Below are 6,000 nucleotides of genomic sequence, written 5' to 3'. Positions count from 1 at the left end.
GGACACTTTTTTAGGACATGTACATAAATGCAAGTCCTTAAAATTATTTATGAAGTTTTTAGGACACTCATTGAGAGTCCTAAAAAAACACAATTTAGGACTCACAATGAATGTCCTAAAAAAAATATGCGAGTCCTAAAAAAATCTGGGCTAAAAAATGAATGTTTTACTTAACAATTTTAAGGACTTGCTTTGGGAGTCCTTAATACTCTTTAAGGACTCGCTTTGCGAGTTCTAAAAACACTTAGGCTGAAAAATTAGGAATGATGAATTTTAAAGACTCGCTTTGCAAGTCCTAACAGAGTATTAAGGACTCTCAAAGCAAGTCCTTAAAATTGTTAAGTAAAAGAGCATAAAAACACCCATTGTTTCTAATTTTCCTCTTCTATTTCGCATTTCCCTCTTCTATTTCGCGCTAAAGGTAATAAAAAAATCCCATTTTTTTCCCAATTCTATTACTCAGCCCTCTCGCACCTCAGTCTCTCTCTCCCTTCTGAAACCCCAAATGTCGAAACCCCCAAATCCCACAAGATCTTCTCCATTTTCCCTCCCTCAGCTCACTGTTGGTTAATTTTTTTCATTTTTTTGTTAGATACGTCTTCTTCTTTAATTTTTCCCCACTGTTTTTTTTCCTTTTTCTTCTTCCTGATCTCCGACTTGTAGATGGCCCTCCGACTACCTGTCTCTTCGCCTCCCTCCCTTCTGCTCCAGCTCATCTACAGGTGCAGCTCCCTCTTTATTTTCAGGTATATATATATACATAAATTTAGTTTCATTTATTTTTAATATTATTAACTTAATAAAGGCTCTGTCTCACTTTTCTCTTAGATCCAAGGCTTTCTCACTCAGAGTTTAATCACTATTTTTTTTATTATTTTACTATTCTGATTTTTCTTTTGTTCTGAATTTTTTTAATATTTGGCCTTTGATTTGATTACGACTTACATTTTGAGCTCAAAGCCTCAAACTAGATAATATTTGAAGCCTAATTTTGGAGAATTTAAGAACTGATGCCCTTGTATGTCATATTTGCTTTCAATCTTTGTGGTTTTGCTATGCATTAAATTTTTGGTTGAATGCACTCTTAGAGGTTTATATTGTGTTTAGCTCATATATTTAGTTTGACAAAATGCCAAAAATTTGTTATTAGAAACAAAGACTGAATTGATTGGTCATGTGTCCTATCCAGATGAGCCTTTATAATTTTTGGTTTTATTTATGTTAGTGTGGTATTAACCATTGTTATTACTTGCACATGTTATGAGTGGATATTAAGATGTTTATGGAAACTTTTTAATCAGTTAACACTTCTGCATACTAGAAAATGGAACCAAAGTTTAGTGCCCAATTTTCATGATCATCAATAAGCATTATTTTGTGTTATTTTTTTTTTCTATGTGTTTGCTTGTCCAGAAATTAGAAACAACATCAATGAATGAGATGGACTTTTGTGTTTTGTATATTTAACTTTTGGATATAAATATTTTTACTTTATGTTTGTGAATCTTTGAGATAAACATTCTGTAATGGGTTGGGTTTAAGTTGTCATCTTTAGTTTTTTTTTTCTCTGTATATATCCAAACATAAATGTGGGCAGATTTTGTTACATATGTTTGTATTATATATTATGTATACCAAGGACCCTATTTATATATATATATATATATATATTCGAAGTGCATAGAGTCATAGTTCTTTATGAAGCAGGGCTATTTGCTTCTTGTACACTTTATTTTATAGTGATTTTCAAATTTGTCTTTTTTTTAGGTTTGACAATTGCTAATGTGTGCACATATATCATTAATGCAGGAAACTCGGTTTCCAAGTTCAAATTCAAAAAGAAGCTTGAGTGAGTTTGATTTTACTGATATTTTTTCTTGTTCAATTTCTATATATATTTCTCTTATTTGAATTTTGAACTTTTTTTATTATGTTTTCTCCTATCATTTTTTTTCTACACATTCTTTTTCTTCATATTTATAGTTCTTTTACACATAGTGTTTCTTTGAATTTTATTTTAAATCCTGATTTGCTTGTCTTAGTGTGGTATGTGGCATCTAACTTTCAACATGATATGGAACATACATCTAACTTTTTTATTTTTTATAATGTTAATAATAATGTTTAGGTTAATATTTTGATTGGTCTTAAAGCATTGGATCGTAGCCAATTGCAAGAGGTATATTGTATTTGATTTTTTTGTTAAATTTTCAATATTTTACAATTTTGAATGATAATTGTATTACTTTAGTGGAGTTTGAATATTTTAGATATTCATCCGTAGCGAGGTAGGTTCTGAGAATTCTGTGTGCTGCGGTGATAACAGAAAATTGAGAACTTGCATGTCTTAGTGAAGTAGGTTCTGAGAATTTTGTGTGTTGCGATGATATATGGATGAAAACATTTGTGCTGTTTGATTTGTTTGACATATTGGTGTTGAATGTGACAGATGGCTAGGCTAGTAAATTAGGGGATATGCTGTCCGATTTTCTATAGATGGCAACATATTGGCTCTTTTTCTTCTATTTTCAGTGCAAGATGTGTATTTTTCTATGTTTTAATTTTCATGTAATATGTTTTTTTTTTTGTAACCTATTTTTTGTTAAATTTTCATTTAGTATATTTCTGTTAATTGATGTTGTGTTTTGCTCAGTCAGAATATGTTGTGTGATTATATCATTATAGCAATTTATGCATGTTGTACAATTTTCTTGCATAGCACATGTTTGATGAAAGTCCCAAGTTTTATGCTATAATCTTAATATTAGGCTCCAAAATCTAAAGGTTTGAGTCACCTTTAAGCATGTTTTATATAGTCAACCGAAATGTTATATATTACATATAATTAAGGCCACCTCTCTACTTGACAGACATTTATATAAACATTACTCAAATATAAAATAGACTATGTAACCACCATCATTTGTGTGGGGTCCAATGTTGTAGAAATTGATATTCTAACATGTTTGCCCATCTTTTTCTTCCTCTTGTGTTTAAGATGTTTCATCCAAATTACTTAAAAGTTATTTTTGCATCATGCAATTTACAAGTAACAGTTATAACAACTACTAGCTTTGTATTTAATTAAGAACCATGCACATTTCCTTTAGTCTTTAATTCATGCTTTTTGAAAGATATATCGATTGCTTGTTGGATCTATAATGGAGGCAAAAGCTTCTTTAGGAAAGTGTTTGCAGGGTTTTCTTTTATCAAATATGCTTGGTTGTTAGATATTTATTTTATTCTTTTGAATGTAATATAATATATAGCAGTGTCTTTATGTAACACTGAGAATAAGTTTAAGATATATAATTTATATTTATTATGACTATTAAACATCTTACTTCTCACTTTGGTTGTTCTAATGTTTTTGTTGTCTATTATAATTCAATTTGTGAAGAACAAAAGCATGGGAGAGCATTATATTGAGTTTTATAATTCGTTTTGTTTGCCATGTATAAGTTTGGTCTTTATCTTGTGAGATATTTTATTTTTTGGGAGTACATCTAACTTGATATAATAAAAGTATGTGTGAACCTTTCTTGTTTTTTTATTTCTAGTTGTCAACATTTTAAGAACTTTTTATTTCCAGTGGAGAAGTTTTTTATTAATATTTTAGTTTTTTGTTCTCTTTTGCTTTGGTGATCATTATTCTTTAAGTTCTTGCCACTGTTCTCTGATTAATTCTTTGATGACAATTATTTCTTTATGATGCTAGTTTGTTGACAGTATGGAACATTTGGTTTTGGAGCAAGAAAAGCAATATCCATCTGGAGTAAGATGACAACTTTCAAGTGCACATGTATGTTTGCTTTGCTATGTAGCTTGGTAAATGTGTGTGTTGCATTTCTATAGATTATCTCTTGTATAATAATCTTTATTCTCTTATAAATGTTTAGTATAATCGTCTCCCGTCTTTTGTTTAGGATTCTTTCTTTGAAATCTGTCTTGTTTTGTCGCTTGATATAGAAATAGCTTAGTGTGGCAAAAGCTAGAATTTGTCTTTTGTAAGGACTTTCAACACTAGTTTTTATGAAATTGCAGTATTTTTTTCTTCTAGAGATGTGATACTCAAAGTTCTTTGGGATTTAAATGTCGGTTTGAAATTATTTCTTAATAGCATGTGGACTGTCTATAGGTTAATTAGTATGTGTGAGTAACTAAATATCTCTCCAAACTCCAATACTAAATCTAGACATTATGCAGACTGACATCTATTTTTAACGTTTTGCACTTAAATTTCTTTTATATTGAATATATGTAATTGATCTTTTAAGTAGTATATTATATCTTAAGTTTAAAACAATCATTTTTCATTCTTAATTCAAATGAATTTGTATTTCTCTTTATTTATATCTAGTTGCATGAGGATTAAAAATTAATCATTAAAAAATGTTGAAATTTGTAAACAAATACAAGCGTGGCTAGTTCTCTTGAAATATATTTCTTGTCCCAAATTTCCTTGATCTATTGGACTTGCTTATTTTCTAAAGGTATATTTTTTATAAACACAATATTCTAATATTAATTATCAACTTGCAATGGATTGATTGTTTCTAAGCAAACTTTTGAAAAGTTTGATGAACCTAATAATTAAAGAACTTTTTTATAATGTGCAGGTTTATATTGAGATGCATTTCTTTGGCGCAAAACTAGATATTGGTAGTTGAAGTTTTTAGAATCAAAAATATATTTCATTAACTTTGTATACATTTCTTGTTTAATATTTGGTGATGATAGAATTTGATTGTAGTATAAACTTTCATGTAATATGATTTTGTAAGCTGTGTAGACTAAATATTGAAATTATATTTTTGAGTAATTAATAAAAAATTATTTTGTTGTATGTTCTTTTGAAAATTTTAGAAATGTAAAATATATAATACATTTTGGACTCTCAAAGGGATATATTTTTTTTAAATCAAAATGAAAATTGTAACTGCATTTTTTTTTAAAAAAAAATTACTTTTAAGGGCATGCAAAATGAGCCCTAGAATCTTAATTTAAAGACATTCAATGGGATCTTTTAGGACTCACATTGCGAGTCCTAAAAACATCCTTTTAGGACACGTGCGAGTCCTTATAAATTAATTAAAGGCACTCAATCCGATTTTTTAAGACTCGCGTTGCGAGACCTAAAAATATTCTTCTAGGACTCGCAATACGAGTTCTAAAAACTTACTTAAAGGCACTCAACAAGAGTTTTTAGGACTCGCATCATTCTTTTAGGACTCTCAATGCGAGTCCTAAAAAAATAGAGGACTCGTAATGTTAGTCCTAAAAAGTCTTTTTTGTAGTAGTGAGCCCAGGCCCAGCCTCCTCCTTCCTCTCTCCTAGCGCCAGGTGGCATGCCCTCCTCGCGCCACGCGTCCCAGCCAGCAGCTGCCTTGACCCGCGCCCCACCTGGAGACCCGGCCCTTGACCTGCGAGCCTCCAAGCCCAACCCACGCAAACTAGCTCCAGCAAAATAGCAACCCTCTAGGCCCAGCGCAAGCCCAGCCTCCTCCAGCACCCCACCTGCCCTTCTCCTCTCCCAGCCAGTGCCACGTGGTGCCCCTCCTTTGGCTGGGAATGGGTCGAAACCCACTTCTTCCACCAGCCACCTTCAACCCATGTATTGTGGGTATTAGGTCTTGCACATTGCTGTTTTGAGTTTCAAAACTCAATTTTTTTGGTGTTTTAGAAAAAGAGAAATTTGACCATGCACCAAAATAACTAGGTTAATATTTATAATAAGATTTGATTTTTTTTCAAAATCATATTTTATTATTGATATTTCAGATTTATTTTGTAAACCTCATTTTGTTGTTTAATTTCTTTTTAGTCATTTTCTCCCTCTATAAATAGGGACTCTTTCTTCACAATTAGTATGTAATTTTGAGAGTAAAGAAACTATAGCAAAATTTCTACTCACTTTCTTCTCATATTTTCTTCTTAGAATTTTGTAAGAATCATGAGCACAATGGCATAATCTTCCTAGGACGATTAGGGATGATTCCA

At 30.9% G+C, this 6,000-nt stretch overlaps 1 long non-coding RNA gene across 1 annotated transcript; it reads left to right on the top strand.

Moving 5' to 3' along the window:
* The first annotated feature begins 398 nt into the window (after positions 1–398).
* LOC133782028 (uncharacterized) lies at positions 399–4,846 on the top strand. Its single transcript, XR_009870318.1, has 4 exons — positions 399–746; positions 1,810–1,849; positions 3,719–3,802; positions 4,620–4,846. It is a non-coding gene; the product is annotated as an uncharacterized LOC133782028 (long non-coding RNA).
* The last annotated feature ends 1,154 nt before the right edge of the window (positions 4,847–6,000 follow it).

Source organism: Humulus lupulus, chromosome 6 (assembly GCF_963169125.1).
Source record: "Humulus lupulus chromosome 6, drHumLupu1.1, whole genome shotgun sequence".
Classification (NCBI taxonomy): domain Eukaryota; kingdom Viridiplantae; phylum Streptophyta; class Magnoliopsida; order Rosales; family Cannabaceae; genus Humulus; species Humulus lupulus.
Note: the sequence above shows the minus strand (reverse complement) of the source record. Positions and strands in the feature narration are given on the sequence as shown.